The sequence below is a fragment of the Bombina bombina genome, chromosome 3, assembly GCF_027579735.1.
Source record: "Bombina bombina isolate aBomBom1 chromosome 3, aBomBom1.pri, whole genome shotgun sequence".
Classification (NCBI taxonomy): domain Eukaryota; kingdom Metazoa; phylum Chordata; class Amphibia; order Anura; family Bombinatoridae; genus Bombina; species Bombina bombina.
The window spans coordinates 287,499,577-287,516,796 of record NC_069501.1 but is presented as its reverse complement, the minus strand read 5'-3'; the positions used below and the strand labels follow the sequence as shown (position 1 = coordinate 287,516,796).

The 17,220-nt window shown below is 43.2% G+C and overlaps 1 protein-coding gene across 1 annotated transcript in view; it reads right to left on the bottom strand.

Moving 5' to 3' along the window:
- Positions 1-17,220, bottom strand: part of MTMR4 (myotubularin related protein 4) — a 309,719-nt gene that overhangs the window by 226,314 nt on the left and 66,185 nt on the right. The window lies entirely within an intron of this gene.

Sequence of the window (17,220 nt, the reverse complement as noted above, 5' to 3'; positions counted from 1 at the left end):
TGGGTACATTGGAAAATCCAACTGATAAAGGGACATTCTAATGCAAAATTAAAATGCTCTATATCATGAATGTCTATTGCTAACTATGAGTTTAGCTCCTGCAATAGCATTAAAAAGAGACGTCTAAATAACATATTGCAGCTGCAGAGCAGGACCACTGTGCCAGTGATGAATAAAGTAGAGCATTTTAGTTTTGCATTAGAATATCCCTTTAATTACCTTCCAATAACATACACAAAAAACAGGAGCAAATGTAGGATTTAGAACTATTTCAAACTGCTATCTGCTCACAATTGTTTTACTCCCTCTACTTACACAGCACCCTTTATCAAATATATCAAACGTAGCTCTCCCCAGTCTATTGCAATCCTACAAACTGAGGAACCAACACAACAGTAAAGAGGTGGAAAATTTGAAATCATACCTCACAACATTTCCAAGGCACCTTCTGGGACTGAGAGGTCTAGGCTGAATCAGTGAACTTGTGGGCCAAGTCACAACTGCAGGGGCAGTCACTTGGGTACAATGGGCAGAGTCTGAAAAGTCCCTGGTTTTACTTTAGAATCTGGGACGTTTGTAGTGAAAGAAAAGGCTGTGGGAGGGATCAATATGATCATAATCAATATGCTCTGTTATTCTAAGAAGACTATAAATTCTAAACAAAACAAAAGCCACTCCTCCAGGTGTGCTAACCTAGGCCTCTCTTACACACACATAATGAAGCACTCTTCAAGAGCAGTACATGGTTTTATACAGAAAGGGATAATTACATGTTCAAATGCACAAAGAAAAAAATATAAGAATTCATATTGGGTTTTCATATTTCACTATCAGGACTTTTGAGAGCCTCCTTGTATGTACACAAACTTAATGTGGAAGTGAAATATTATTTAATTTAAAAAATGTGTTGTGTTTGGCAGTGCTTCATATTCCTGTAAGTTTACTGTGATGGGCCCAACAGCATTGTACACAGTGACTGGTTCAAAAGTGCTGTGCCGCATATAAACAATCACGGTAATATTCACCGGGTGGTAGCAACTGCTAGCCTTATTTTGTCTTGTTTTTGGAGAAGTGGTTTACTGTAACAGCAGCTGTGTAGGATGATTTACTGATTCAAGCATTTTAGGTTTGTGGGGTTTTTATGTTTTGCACTAAGGAAGTTTCATTAAAGGTAATAAGAGCAGACATATATTTTATAAATATAAATTACCTTAATTCTTTGGAGGAAAAAAAAGAAAAAAGGTGTTCAATGACGCATGGTGACAAAACATTTTTTTTACCATTTTGTATTGGAAGGTAAACAGAAGCTGAATGTAGAATCGAAATGTTTGATCACAGAATTTGTATAAAAAAAATAAATTTAAAAAACAACAACTATTGTTTACATGTAAGCTATTCTGGGCAAAATATTTATTTATCATTTTTGGGGTATAACTAACAATGTTAAGAAAAATAAAACCATAGGATTTCTGGACTATGTTAAAGGGATATGAATCTCACAATTTTTCTTTTATGATTCAGAAAGAGCATGCAATTTTAAACAACTTTCTAATGTGATTCTATTATCAATTTTTCTTTGTTTTCTTGGTATCTTTTATTGAAAAGCAGGGACGTAAGCTCAAGAGCCAGCCCATTTCTAGAGCACTATGTGGTAGCAGTTTTGCAAGACCACTTGATGGCAGTACCATTCCCTGACATGTAGTATTCCAGATGCCTACCTATGTATTTTTTCAACAACAGAGTATCATGAGAGTAAAGCAAATTTGATAAGTAAATTGGAAACTTTTTTTAAAAACGGTATGCTCTGTCTGAATAACAAAATAAAAAATTTGGGTTTCATATCCCTTTAAATCCATGCATATACATGTGCAAAAATGGCTTTAGCCTAAGAGTATAATCTGGCTCAGGAGGCAAAAATTTAAAGGGACATTCACCTGCTGGGTACAAGTACTCTAGAATGGTTACTACTCACTATGCTATTGCTGCCGTTGTCTTCAATCAAAATAGTGTTCCTATTTAACCCATAGTGACTTCCTGTCCCAGCCATTTAAGTTTGTCCCTTGTTCAATTTAGTCTGTATATGGTTTATGAATATTGTGTGTAGTGCAATACTCCCACCACAGAGGGTGCTGTGGAATTAGTCTCATTGCTTACAGTATAGGTTTTTTTCTGTAGTTTCTGTGGTGTCCTTCTACACTGAAGTTTAGCAGTGTGAGGTCAGGTGTCAAGTAAAGGGAAGCAATGATATGTGATATATAATATCTGGGAGGCTAGGAGACAAGGGATGATGAAGTCAGGATCCGCAATAGATGCACAATTTGTAATGTGTAATCTCCCCCCATGTATATACTGAAGCTTTGTTTAAAGGGACATGAAACCCAATTTTTTTTTTCTTTCATGATTTAGAAAGAGCATGTCATTTTAAACAACTTTCTAATTTACTTCTATTATCTAATTTGCTTCATTCTCTTGATCACTTGCTGAAAAGCATATCTAGATATGCTCAGTAGCTGCTGATTGGTTGCTGCACATAAAGGCCTTGTGTGATTGGCTCACACATGTACATTGCTATTTCTTCAACAAAGGATATCTAAAGAATTGAGCAAATTAGATGATAGAAGTAAATTGGAAAGTTGTTTAAAATGGCATGCCCTATCTGAATCATGAAAGTTTTTAATTTCGACTAGACTGTCCCTTTAACAGGGGTTTAATACATCAGGCTTTTCATGAGCTGGCACTGGAATTCACAGAACAAACAAAAATTCCATCACTGCTGCAGCAAAGATGAAAAAAACATGAATATTTACCTCATAAAATGCTACCTACTTGTGAAACTTTCAATAGCAAGTCCTCAAAATATCTGCATATATTGTTCTCAGCAGCGCCAAGACATCAGTTAGCAGGTTAAACATTATATATATTGGTCGGAGGAAGGGGGAGACCCCGAAAAAGCTTAAAACTACATTAAAGTGTTAGCATAAAAACGGAGAGTGCCTTCAGGACTGGAATAACAAATTATGCTTACCTGATAATTTCCTTTTCTTCTGATGGAAAGAGTCCACAGCTGCATTCATTACTTTTGGGAAATAAGAACCTGCCCACCAGGAGGAGGCAAAGACACCCAAGCCAAAGGCTTAAATACTGCTCCCACTCCCCTCATCCACCAGTCATCCTGCCGAGGAACAAGGAACAGTAGAAGAAATATCAGGGTAAAAAGAAGAATATAAGGACACCCCACATAAAATTACGGGTGGGGAGCTGTGGACTCTTTCCATCAGAAGAAAAGGAAATTATCAGGTAAGCATAATTTATGTTTTTCTTCTTAAATGGAAAGAGTCCACAGCTGCATTCATTACTTTTGGGAAAACAATACCCAAGCTATAGAGGACACTGAATGCCAAGACGGGAGGGTATAATAGGTGGCTCATACTGAGGGCACCAGGCCTGAACCTTTACCCAATAAAAAAATCCCACTTCGTCCGAAGCCGAGAAAACTTTTTAAAGGAAAAGCCCCAATGACACTGACTCGCAGCAAGTCCAGAGCCAAACTAGAGACCGCAAAACGGACTCGACTGAGCCAACAGTCCACCAAGAGACACTGTCACCCAACAGACGGCCCCCCACCACTCACCCCTCACAAATGAAGGGGATACCAGCCAAAACCCCCAAGGGGACAAGGCAAAGGAGAACCGAGGAAACCTAAATGTCCCCTTATACAAAAAAGAACACCTCCAAGAATGAGCACAGTTCACAGAGACCCAAATGGACCCAAACAGGGAAGGAGGCCACGCCTATCCAAGCGAAACCCGGGATAATACCAGGCACGGAGACAGAAAAGACGTCTCCTCAACATCCTGCAAGCATGGAACGTAGCTAAAGAGGCAAAGTCCTCCTAACGCCTGTCCATAGAATACCAAAGTATTCGACCATGAAAAGCGTGTAATAGACCCAGGAGAAACCCCAAATTTGAGAACACGGAGTCAATAACAGGACGACACAGAGGAAGCTTGCAAGGAAGAAGCAGCAGTCATCAAAAAACAGACCGCACAAAACAGCCCCTCAACAGAGGGCACGCTAAGCCGCCGAACCTACTCACAGGTCCCTAAAAAGGAGAACACAAGCCTCCATCGAGGCCCCCCGAGAAGGAGAGTATACCCTCAAAACCCGAAGGAAGAGTAAACCCTCTCCTGTCAAAAGGAGCAAGGAAAAAACATCTCCTAGCAGAATGAGCTATCAGGATAGACCCAACAAGCTCACGCATCCAGAGGAGACTGTGACCCTTAGACTACTCTGACATCCTGACCTGCAGACCCCCACCCAGCTGGACCAACCCAGTCACAGGGATCCATACAAGGGAAACAAAGAATCCCGAAATTGGTACAGGAACAAGCGTAAAGATGGTACAGCCCCCCCCCCCCCCCCAGAGTACCAGTATAACCCGACTCTGGAAACAGACAAGGCCATAGACCTAAGGATCTATCAAAACAAGGTCCCACAGTCTGACTTGGAGTCAGCAAGACCCCAGGTGGAACCAATTCCACCCTCCACTTCCCGATCAGGAGAAGCCCCAGAAAGGACTCAACCTCCATAGGAAGGAGAATATCCCCTAAAGAAAAGGGGAAGATGCCGGTAGGGCAACAACTGTCCTCAAGGCCCGAAGCCACCGGCTAATTGGGAAGAAAATCCCCAACACAAAATCTCCTAGAAAAGGACCCCCCTTCAAGTAGCTCGCCATATAGGAATCTAACCTCACTCTTAAAGGTTCATAAGATGGCTAGATCTATGCCCTAGCATCCTGAGCTAACAGGATTGTTAACAGAGGCACTGCTAACCCATTTTCCTCCAGAGCAGAGAATCCACGGGCACACTGGCAAACTGACCAGGGGAATGCAACCCTAAGGCGCACCAGAAATTAGAAATCCAACGCCAGCAGCTGGGTATAAACCCATAACCCTTGAGGTGCAAGCCACACAGCTAACCCCTAGATGACATGGGTTGCTGTGTTGTAAGAGTAAGAAATACTCTGAAAAACAGGCCAACCCTGACCCGGTCAGGTAGATGGAGCAAGGACCAAAACTGGGACAGGAAAAAGGAGCAAAGCCTCAAAAAGCGGAAGTCTCAGGGAGAAAAACAGGTCCGGGCACCCAATAGTTCAGGCAACCATACCCTCGAACTAAACACCCCAACTGGCCAAAAGCCAGACAAAGGGAATGGATGCATACCCAGAGAATCTGGATAGCGAGGAGAACTCAAAAGCCCCGACCAAAGGAAGAAACCACCCCTAGCCAAAGTCCAATGCTCCAAGGAGCAAGGCTAGAAGATGAATGAAGGGACTTCTAAAAGCCTCAGGACAACTGAAGGGATATCTCGAGGTCCACAGAACCCTACTAGCAGGGCTAGTCTCCCCACATCCACACAGGCAGAGGACACGGGGAAGAGACAGGCGCTAAGCCTTCCCAGCTCTGGGGAACCCCGAGCTAAACAAGACCCCACAGGGATCAACCATCATCTGGAACGTAGATCCCTAAAAGGAGATCTAACTCACCCGGAGACAACAGAAGAAGACCCAAAGGTCTCATAAATTAGTCAGACCATACACGTCCAAGAGTAAAAACTGTATCTAGATACACTAGAAACAGCTTACTCGCACACCTTGAAGGTGCCAAGAGCTGCAACAGGTTTCAAATTTGCTAAACTTTCCACATGCTGGACAGCTATCCATACAAGCTGTTGGATCAAGCCCCAACAGGACCATCCAGAGGCCTAAACTGAAGGCCAAACCACTCAACTGCGGTAACAGGTAGCCCGCCAAACCTCCCCCACATGGAGGAGGAATCCAGGTTCTGATTAAATCAGATGTCAGATAGAGTGACGCAGCGGAACACTCCCCTGCCCGGTCATCTGATTGAAGACTATAAGGACTGAAATAATCCTTCCCGCCTCACGAACCCACAGGTCCTCTCGAATGCTTAGTTGAACATGAAAAACAATGATAACCTGAGCACTCGGCGCTACTACCAAGCCAGTCCAGCAGAAACAGCGCCACGTGTCTGAACAGCCACAAAACCGAATGAACCCAACAGGACCAGCATGTACCCCGGGTCCTATTCAGCAAGCTGCATAAATTCTCACTCATAGGGGAAAAAAGAAAAACAGACATTATTAAACATAGGACTAACATGTCCAAACAACTTCCGTAGAAGTAATAAAAGAGTATCAATCCCAGATGGTTCCCGAAGGAAAATAAAATACAAGGCAACCCGAAGGTTAACGCCGAAAAGATACAGGCCTACCCACAGGACCAGCCAAACGGAGCCCTATCTTTCAAAAACTGGGAAAGATCTCAAACAAATGACAAACAGGAGATAACCCCATCCCCACATGTCTAATGAGGTACACCATTCGAATTATCAGACTGTTTAAAATCCCTGTATCTGTTAACGATAGGGTCATTCAGTAACTGAAAAATATGTCTGAGCAATACGCTAAGGCGTGCAATCCTGTAACGAAAGGCACAACACTCAGGAACAGTTACAGCCGCGGGGAACTGTAGAGGTCCACCCCAAGGCGGAAGGCCCAGCACAATAGGGCACAAGCACATTCTCAAATAAACGTCTGGACTCTGCAGACGAACAATCGCGAATATTATATGGAAGCGAAAACGTGCTACAACCTCTGGGGGAGAACACACCACCCTGCATGGAGGAACTATAAGCTGGGTTACCCGCATGTGTAGAAGTATGAATTGGTAGGGAACTCGCCTCATGGAGTACGGGACCCCCAGAGGCGGATGGCTCAGCAGTCCCTTGATTCTCCGAGCCTGAGGAACCAGGCGCTATCATATGGCATACGGAACAAAACTGGTTGACATGTGTCAACGAGGCCAATCCGGATTCATCACGGACACAGAATCTGAATCAAAATAGTCTCGGTATCAGAATCCTCTCTCATAATCAGAATCCTCCATAACTGGATAGAAGATGTATAAATATGGACTAAAAGTAGTAAAAATAAAAACGGCACCTGACACCCCCAATGGCTGGGGCACTCATCACCTCCTATGACCAGACCCCTGCGGGCTAGAAAATCTCCTTCGCCACACGGTCGGGAATGCGGAAGTTAGAAACTGAACGTAACGACGCCCGAACACAAGGTGAACTGTACAGTCCAAAAAAAACAGAATTTATGCTTACCTGATAAATTTCTCTCTCTTGTGATGTATCGAGTCCACGGATTCATCCATACTTATGGGATATTCTCCTTCCCTACAGGAAGTGACAGAGAGAGCACCCACAGCAGAGCTGCCCATATAGCTCCTCCCTTAGCTCCACCCCCCAGTCATTCGACCGAAGGCTAGGAAGAAAAAGGAGAAACTATAGGGTGCAGTGGGGACTGAAGTTTTTTAATTAAAAATATACTACCTGTCTTAAATAGACATGGCGGGCCGTGGACTCGATTCATCACAAGAGAAAGAAATTTATCAGGTAAGCATAAATTCTGTTTTCTCTTGTAAGATGTATCGAGTCCACGGATTCATCCATACTTATGGATACCAATACCAAAGCTTTAGGACATGGATGAAGGGAGGGACAAGACAGGTACCCTAAACGGAAGGCACCACTGCTTGTAAAACCTTTCTCCCAAAAATAGCCTCCGAAGAAGCAAAAGTATAAAATTTGTAAAATTTGGAAAAAGTATGAAGCGAAGACCAAGTCGCCGCCTTACAAATCTGTTCAACAGAAGCCTCATTTTTAAAAGCCCATGTGGAAGCCACTGCTCTAGTAGAATGAGCAGTAATTCTTTCAGGAGGCTGCTGGCCAGCAGTCTCATAAGCCAAACGGATGAAGCTTTTCAGCCAAAAGGAAAGAGAGGTAGCCGTAGCCTTTTGACCTCTCCGTTTACCAGAATAAACAACAAACAATGAAGATGTTTGACGGAAATCTTTAGTTGCTTGCAAGTAGAACTTTAAAGCACGAACCACATCAAGATTGTGCAACAGACGTTCCTTCTTTGATGAAGGATTAGGACACAGAGAAGGAACAACAATCTCCTGATTGATATTCCTATTAGAAACAACCTTAGGAAGAAACCCAGGTTTGGTACGCAAAACCACCTTATCTGCATGGAAAACTAGGTAAGGTGAGTCACACTGTAAAGCAGATAACTCAAACTCTTCGAGCCGAAGAGATAGCTACTAAAAACAAAACTTTCCAAGATAGAAGCTTAATATCTATGGAATGCATAGGTTCAAACGGAACCCCTTGAAGAACTTTAAGAACTAAGTTTAGGCTTCATGGCGGAGCAACAGGTTTAAATACAGCCTTGATCCTGACCAAGGCCTGACTAAATGCTTGAACGTCTGGAACATCTGCCAGACGTTTGTGTAAAAGAATAGACAGAGAAGATATTTGTCCCTTTAAAGGAACTAGCTGATAATCCTTTCTCCAATCCTTCTTGGAGAAAGGACAAAAAATTCTAGGAATCCTAATCTTACTCCATGAGTAACCCTTGGATTCACACCAACAAAGATATTTGCGCCAAATCTTATGATAGATTTTCCTGGTAACAGGCTTTCTAGCCTGAATCAGGGTATCAATGACCGACTCAGAGAAACCACGCTTTGATAGAATCAGGCGTTCAATCTCCAAGCAGTCAGACACAGAGAAATTAGATTTGGATGCTTGAACGGACCTTGGATTAGAAGGTCCTGCCTCATTGGCAGAGTCCACGGTGGAACAGATGACATGTCCACCAGGTCTGCATACCAAGTCCTGCGTGGCCACGCAGGCGCTATCAGAATCACCGAAGCTCTCTCCTGCTTGATTCTGGCAACCAGACGTGGGAGGAGAGGAAACGGTGGAAATACATAAGCCAGATTGAAGGACCAGGGCACTGCTAGAGCATCTATCAGTACCGCCTGGGGATCCTGGGACCTGGACCCGTAACGAGGAAGTTTGGCGTTCTGTCGGGATGCCATCAGATCCAATTCTGGTGTGCCCCATAGCTGAGTCAGCTGGGCAAATACCTCCGGATGGAGCTCCCTCTCCCCCGGATGAAAAGTTTGACGACTTAGGAAATCCGCCTCCCAGTTCTCTACCCCTGGGATATGGATTGCTGAGAGATGGCAAGATGGATCCTCCGCCCATGGGGATTATTTTGGTTACCTCCATCATCGCTAGAGAACTCCGTGTTCCTCCTTGATGATTGATATAGGCTACAGTCGTGATGTTGTCCGACTGAACTCTGATGAATTTGGTCGCAGCTAGCTGAGGCCATGCCTGAAGCGCATTGAATATCGTTCTCAGTTCTAGAATGTTTATCGGGAGGAGAGATTCCTCCCGAGACCATAAGCCCTGTGCTTTCAGGGATTTCCAGACTGCACCCCAGCCTAGCAGGCTGGCATCTGTCGTTACTATGAGCCACTCTGGCCTACGGAAACACATTCCCTGAGACAGGTGGTCCTGAGATAACCACTAAAGAAGAGAATCTATGGTCTCTTGGTCCAGATGCAGTTGAGGAGATAAATCTGCATAATCCCCATTCCACTGTTTGAGCATGCATAGTTGCAGTGGTCTGAGGTGTCGGCGGGCATAGGGAACTATGTCCATTGCCGCTACCATGAGTCTGATTACCTCCATACACTGAGCCACTGATGGCCAAGGAATGGAATGAAGAGATCGGCAAGTGATTAAAAGTTTTGATTTTCTGACCTCCGTCAGAAATATTTTCATTTCTACCGAGTCTATCAGAGTCCCTAGGAAGGAAACTTGTGAGAGGGACGAGAGAACTCTTTTTTATGTTCACCTTCCACCCGTGAGATCTCAGAAAAGCCAACACGATGTCCGTGTGAGATTTGGCTAGCTGGAAAGTCGATGCTTGAATTAAGATGTTGTCAAGATAAGGCGCCACTGCTATACCCCGCGGTCTTAGAACCGCCAAAAGGGACCCTAGCACCTTTGTGAAAATTCTACGAGCCGTGGCCAACCCGAAGGGAAGGGCCACAAACTGGTAATGCCTGTCCAGAAGGCGAATCTGAGGAATTGATGATGATCTCTGTGAATAGGGATGTGTAGATACGCATCCTTTAAATCCACAGTAGTCATATATTGACCCTCCTGGATCAGAGGAAGAATAGTCCGAATAGTCTCCATCCTGAAAGATGGTACTCTGAGGAATTTGTTTAGAATTTTGAGATCCAAGATTGGTCTGAAAGTTCCCTCTTTTTTGGGAACCACAAACAGGTTGGAGTAAAAACCAAGCCCTTGTTCCGCTCTTGGAACTGGGCGGATCACTCCCATGGTATGTAGGTCTTCTACACAGCGTAAGAACGCCTCTCTCTTTGTCTGGTTTGCAGACAATTGAGAAATGTGAAATCTCCCCCCTTGGGGGGGGAGTCTTTGAAGTCCAGAAGATATCCTTGGGACACAATTTCTAAAGCCCAGGAATCGTGAACATCTCTTGCCCAAGCCTGAGCAAAGAGAGAGAGTCTGCCTCCTACTAGATCCGGTCCCGGATCGGGGGCTACCCCTTCATGCTGTCTTAGAGGCAGCAGCAGGCTTCTTGGCCTGTTTACCTTTGTTCCAAGCCTGGTTAGGTTTCCAGACTGATTTGGATTGGACAGAATTACCCTCTTGCTTTGCTGCAGGGGAAGCTGAAGTGGGACCACCCTTGAAGTTCCGAAAGGAACGAAAATTATTTTGTTTGGTCCTCATCTTATTTGTTTTATCCTGAGGGAGGGCATGGCCTTTCCCTCCAGTGATGTCTGAAATAATTTCTTTCAGTGCAGGCCCGAATAGGGTCTTTCCTTTAAAAGGGATGTTTAACAATTTAGATTTTGATGACACATCAGCAGACCAGGACTTAAGCCATAACGCCCTGCGTGCTAAAATGGCAAAACCTGAATTCTTTGCCACTAATTTAGCCATTTGGAAAGCGGCATCTGTAATGAAAGAATTAGCCAACTTAAGGGCCTTAATTCTATCCATAATATCCTCTAATGGAGTCTCCACCTGAAGAGCCTCTTCTAGAGCCTCAAACCAGAAAGCAGCTGCAGTAGTTACAGGAACAATGCATGCAATAGGTTGGAGAAGAAAACCTTGATGAACAAAAATTTTCTTTAGGAGACCCTCTATTTTTTTATCCATAGGATCTATGAAAGCACAACTGTCTTCAATAGGTATAGTTTTACGCTTAGCAAGAGTAGAAATAGCTCCCTCCACCTTAGGAACAGTCTGCCACGAGTCCTGTATGGTGTCAAATATGGGAAACATTTTCTTAAAAACAGGAGGGGGAGCGAACGGAATACCTGGTCTATCCCACTCCTTAGTAACAATAGTCACAATCCTCTTAGGGACTGGAAAAACATCAGTGTAAACAGGAAACTCTAAGTATCTGTCCATTTTACACAATTTCTCTGAGACCACTATAGGGTCACAATCGTCTAGAGTAGCTAATACCTCCTTGAGCAATAAGCGGAGGTGTTCAAGCTTAAATTTAAAGGCCGTCATATCAGAATCTGTCTGAGGGAGCGTCTTTCCTGAATCAGAAATCTCTCCCTCAGATAACAAATCCTTTACCCCTACTGCAGAACATTGTGAGGGTATATCGGATACGGCTACTAAAGCGTCAGACGGCTCAGCATTTGTTCTTAACCCAGAGCTGTCACGCTTTCCTTGTAAACCAGGCAGTTTAGAGAAAACCTCTGTGAGGGTTTTATTCATAACTGTGGCCATGTCTTGTAAAGTAAATGAATTAGACACAATAGAGGTACTTGGCGTCACTTGTGCAGGCGTTACTGGTTGTGACACTTGGGGAGAGCTAGATGCTAAACTCTCATTTCCTTCTAACTGAGAATAATCTATTGCAATATTTTTAAGTGCTAAAATATGCTCTTTATAATTTATAGACATATCAGTGCAAGTGGGACACATTCTAAGAGGGGGTTACACAATGGCTTCTAAACACATAGAACAAGGATTTTCCTTGGTGTCAGACATGTTAAACAGGCTAGTAATGTAACAAGCAAGCTTGGAAAACACTTTAATCAAAGTAAATAACACTTTAAACAAAAACGGTACTGTGCCTTTAAGAGGAAAAAAAAAAACTGCACAAACTCTGCAAAACAGTGTAAAAAAGCAGTAAACACAACGAAATTTTTACAGTAGCATCATAAAGCCTTAGTAACTTTGCACCACTATGCAAATAAACAATTAACCCCTTAATGTAAAAACCGGATTGAAAAAACGTAAAAACCGGTAAAATAACGTTCAGCACCTTGCCACAGCTCTGCTGTGGCGCCTACCTGCCCTTTTAGGAACGATTTGTGGGGAAAAAAACCTCTTTACAGCCCTCAAATACAGCAGGAATCTCTGGAGAAGTAGCTGGATGCTTCTGAGGTAAATAAACTGTGCAACTGAAAATAGGCCCCCCCCACCTCACTCGAAGTTATGGGCCTAAAAAACATCACAGAGAGTTTCTTAAACTAGCCATGTGGGTTAATAACCCTTAAACAAGCCCCAAAGACCCCTTAAAGTCCCTCAAAAAGCGTTTTATTTGTAATTAAACCAAAACGTTTTTTCCTATCAGTGTCACCAGTAACTAATGAGCCCTTTGTGCAAGCTGGGATTCCTACTAAGTGTCTGAATACAGCTTACCCTTCCCTCAGGGAATATTGCCAGCCTTTTCTAGAAATAACACAGTCTGTCTAGAAAAAAAATAGACTGAACATACCTTAATGCAGTTTAGCCTGCAAACTGTTCCCCCAACTGAAGTTTTCCTGTACTCTTCAGGCCTTGTGAGAACAGCAGTGGATCTTAGTTACAAAATGCTAAGATCATCATCCTCCTTGCAGAAATCTTCATCCCTTTTCTGCCAGAGAGTAAATAGTACACACCGGTACCATTTAAAATAACAAACTTTGGGGGGCGGAGCTATCTGCCGAAGGAAGCAGCAGCATTTTGCAGAAGCTCCGAGCAAATTTGTAATAACTAAGTAATTTAAACCAAAAATAACATATTTAAGAAGGCTAAAAATCTTTAGCGAATACAGTAGTGAGATGCCCTAGGACTCTGACAGCCCACAACGCTGCTGATCTGGGGTGTGCTGTGGCTGAACATCGAGGCCCTGAACTACCGGGTAATCTAATCCCTTACTGGAATCACACAAACGGAACTGCCCGAACATCGATTACTAACCATCGGTGGGTACAGAGATCTGGGAAGTCGGAACTCCGACCCGGAGCAGACTATACACAAAAAGCTGGCAGGACATAGCTGAGCCGTCTGCATCTAGGGTGACCGGATCCTCTAAATTCCGCTATAAGGGCATTTGGGAGAAAAGGTTGGTTGAGCCCTGAACGGACGACTTACCGGGCTATTACTGACACCCACACTCAGTTATTCGATGAAGAGAGCAGTCTCCTAGTCAGTGTCACACGGAGGAGAAAGCAGTGGCGCGAAAACCCGCCATCTTGATCGCAACCTGAAAGCTGCTGCATGAGCGGAAGAAGGAGAATTGAATAAATAGCAGCCGTGACAGGTAAATTAGAACTCTCTTAGGGAAGCATAAGAATCAATCACACTAAAGCTATAAGAAGAGCTGAATGGTGGGGATCTGATGTAGAGGGGCATGAATACACGGAACTACTGACTGCAATAAGAACTGTAATCACTATTGAGACAGTGGGGTGTGACGCTGCGCTAGCTATACTTGAAACTGTTTATTAAAAAACCTAACCACTGCTAGCATTTCTCAGAGACTAGAGCTAAAAGTGTGTGTGGCTGAGCTGCTCCCTGGGCTGTACCCTACCCCCTTCATTTCCCGTTGGCCTGAACCAGCGGGTCATATCCCAATCTCCCTCACCGACTTCGTCCAGTGTGGACAATTGCCCTGGGGGTGGGGGGCAATCTGGATGCTTAGGCACACAAGATAAAAAGAGATGTTGCCTGCTTTGGCCGTATCAGGTTACCATAACAAATGACAATACAGGTAATGGCCAGATGAAGTGATTGGACCGGATGGTCTGACAGAGACCCTGATAACATAAAAGAGTTGAATGCTTCCCATATACCGCAGCACAACCCTCAATAAATAACCGCAATGACACACAGATATATATATCAACAAGAGATGAGGGCGATACAGAAAAAGTGAATGAGAAGCCTAAATAGATGCTGCTGAGAAATATTTATGTCTATGCAACAGTAACTGGCAGAGGCTTGGAATACAACTAACCTATTACCCTTGGCAAAGAAAGAGAGGGAACTTATATATATATATTATAAAGGAGACGGCTACATATTCTTAATATCTTGTAGTAGCAGAAAGTAGTCCACTACCGCTAACACCCAAGGCGAATAGGGGGGGGGGAAAAAACGGACTCTATATATATCTTGGGCTGCTTACAATATTGGAATATAACACAAGGTACTTCTGTGCACCATTGGCCCCTGCCATGGCTACCAGAAAAGGCCCCAAAAGTGATAAAGGGACAAAACCTGTCTCAGTTGATACATTCTTCAAGACATCCAAACTAACTAAATCCCAAGATCCTGTCGCAGATGAAACAGAGGAAGATATGGAGTCTGAGACCGAAGTGGAATCTAACAGTATGATACCTGTAACCAGAGCAGATCTTCAGTCTCTAGTTTCTAAACAGGACATTACAACTAATTTTGAGAAGCTGTGGGAAAAAATGGATAGTTTCCAGGCGACAATCACCAGCAGTCTTACTGAAATCAAAAATGAGATCTCAGACCTGGGAAGCAGAGTTGATTCTTTAGAAACAGCTACAGATGAGATGGGAGAAGACGTAGCTGCAGCCTCAGAAACTCTAGCCGCACAACATCAAGCAATAACGGAACTAGAGGAGAAAATAGAAGATATGGAAAATCGAAGCAGAAGATCCAATCTCAGACTCAAAGGGATACCGGAGGCCATAACGGCTGAAGAGCTTCACACATACCTTCAACAACTATTTCACACAATCCTGGGAACTCCTGCTGACTCTGACTACCCAATAGAAAGAGCACATAGAGCCCTTAAACCCAAGCCTAAGCCAGATCAACCACCAAGGGATGTAATCATCAAAATGCTAAGATTCCCGGATAGAGAGAAGATACTCCTAGCAGCTAGACAAAATCCCATGTTTAAATTTCAGGGAAATATTATTCAATTTTTCCAAGACCTCTGCATTAAAACCTTACAGAGGCGATATGCTCTACGACCTCTTACTCTACTACTGAGAAAAAACCAAATCCCATATCGGTGGGGCTTTCCCTTTGCACTACACATAATACGGAATGGAAGAACTGCATCCATTAAGACAAAGGAAGAAATCCCTGATATTTGTAAACTCCTCGGCCTGGAAACTCCAGACATCTCAGCTGAGGAAACATTAGTGCGCCCGCCAAATCTATCCCAAGCTCGTCCGAAACCTCAAAGACCAAAGTGGAAGACAGTTACCAAAAAGAAGACAAAAACCTGAATCTATCTAAAGGGAGATATGTAAGGTAAAGTACAATACCTGGACTATGGTAAGATAAACTTGGGGATTGCCCATATTTGATAATTCTTGGCTAACTGAAAAAATAGCTATATGGACACTCTCCAGGAAATCTGGTATAAATAAAACTCTTGCTAAGACAGAAAAATTACTATGGACTCTGTCGGGACTATCTGTATGCCATTGTTTGTATTAGTTTTAACACATGTTTATCCTCAGGATATATCAATATCAGTTAATGTTAATTATATGTTTGTTTTTGTTCATGTTATATGGAGTTGCAGGGCACTGTGTACTAAAATTCTGCTCACTGGGGGAAGCTGATGCAATGATAAATAGAAGACAGGAAGGGATCCCAGGACCCTTAGGGTATGGGTGGAGATGTCATGGAGACCAAAAGGGCAAACGACTAACAAACTGCCTACTAGGACAGACTGTAAGGAGAAGGAGATTCACATATACACACATTAGGGATAATGACATTGCCTAGAATTGTGTTACTCTCGCATAACGCGAGAGGTCTCAACACGGATATTAAAAGAAGGACAGCTATGACCACTTATAGACGACTAAAGGCCACTATTATCTATCTGCAGGAGACCCACTTTCTTAAAAACACTATCCCCAAATACTGGGCAAAAGACTATCCACAACAATTCCACTCCACTTTAGACTCTAAAAAGAGAGGTGTTTCTATTTTGATACATTCCTCCATACCATTCATACACACAGAAACCATTTCAGATAAGGAGGGCAGATATCTACTAGTGTCGGGAAGGATGGGGGACATAGATATACTTCTGTGCAATGTCTACGCACCTAATGAACAACAGGATAAATTCTTTGAAAACATCTCACATTTACTAACTAGCTGGTCTAGGATGCGAATTCTGTTGGCAGGCTATTTTAATATTGATCTTCAAACATTAACAAAACAGAATCTCACCCTGCCATCAAAGAAAAAGCAACGTCAAAAGACAATTGCTAAGAACATTCTGGACCTTCTAGACCAACACTCTCTACATGACACCTGGAGGGTGCTAAATGGGGGGTCGGGAGACGCGACCTTTTACTCGGCAGCCCATGATAGCTATAGTAAAATAGATTATGTATTCACTAGCCAGATCCTACAGCCAACAATTCACTCAATAGATATACATCCGTGCGTATGGTCTGACCACTCCATCACACAAATGAGCCTAGGTAACCTTTCAGACCCCAAGAGAATAAAGACCTGGACATATGACCCTAACTGTACGAAGAACCCCTTAGTGAAGAATAATATACTTAGGCACTTAAGAGAGTACTGGCAGCTTAACATAGACTCCACAGCTAATCCAATCATGCCATGGGCAGCGCATAAGACAGTTTTGAGAGGGATCCTTATTAAGGAAAAAACCCAATATAAAAAACAAAGGGACTCCGACATAAAACAGATCGAGACAGAAATTAAATCTTTAGAAGCACTACATAGACAAAATCAATCAAAAACTACTTTGAGGCTGCTCACTAATAAAAGGCAGGGTCTGCACTCGCTCCTAAATGAACACTCTCTAAGAGGGGCACACAAGCTCAAAACAAACTACTTTATCTTTTCCAACAAACCTGATAGATACCTTGCGAAGAAAATTAGGGACAACTATCAAGCTCTTGCTATAGCACAGATACAAAAGTCCAATAGACAGTTGACCTCTCACCCTCAGGAGATTGTTGACACA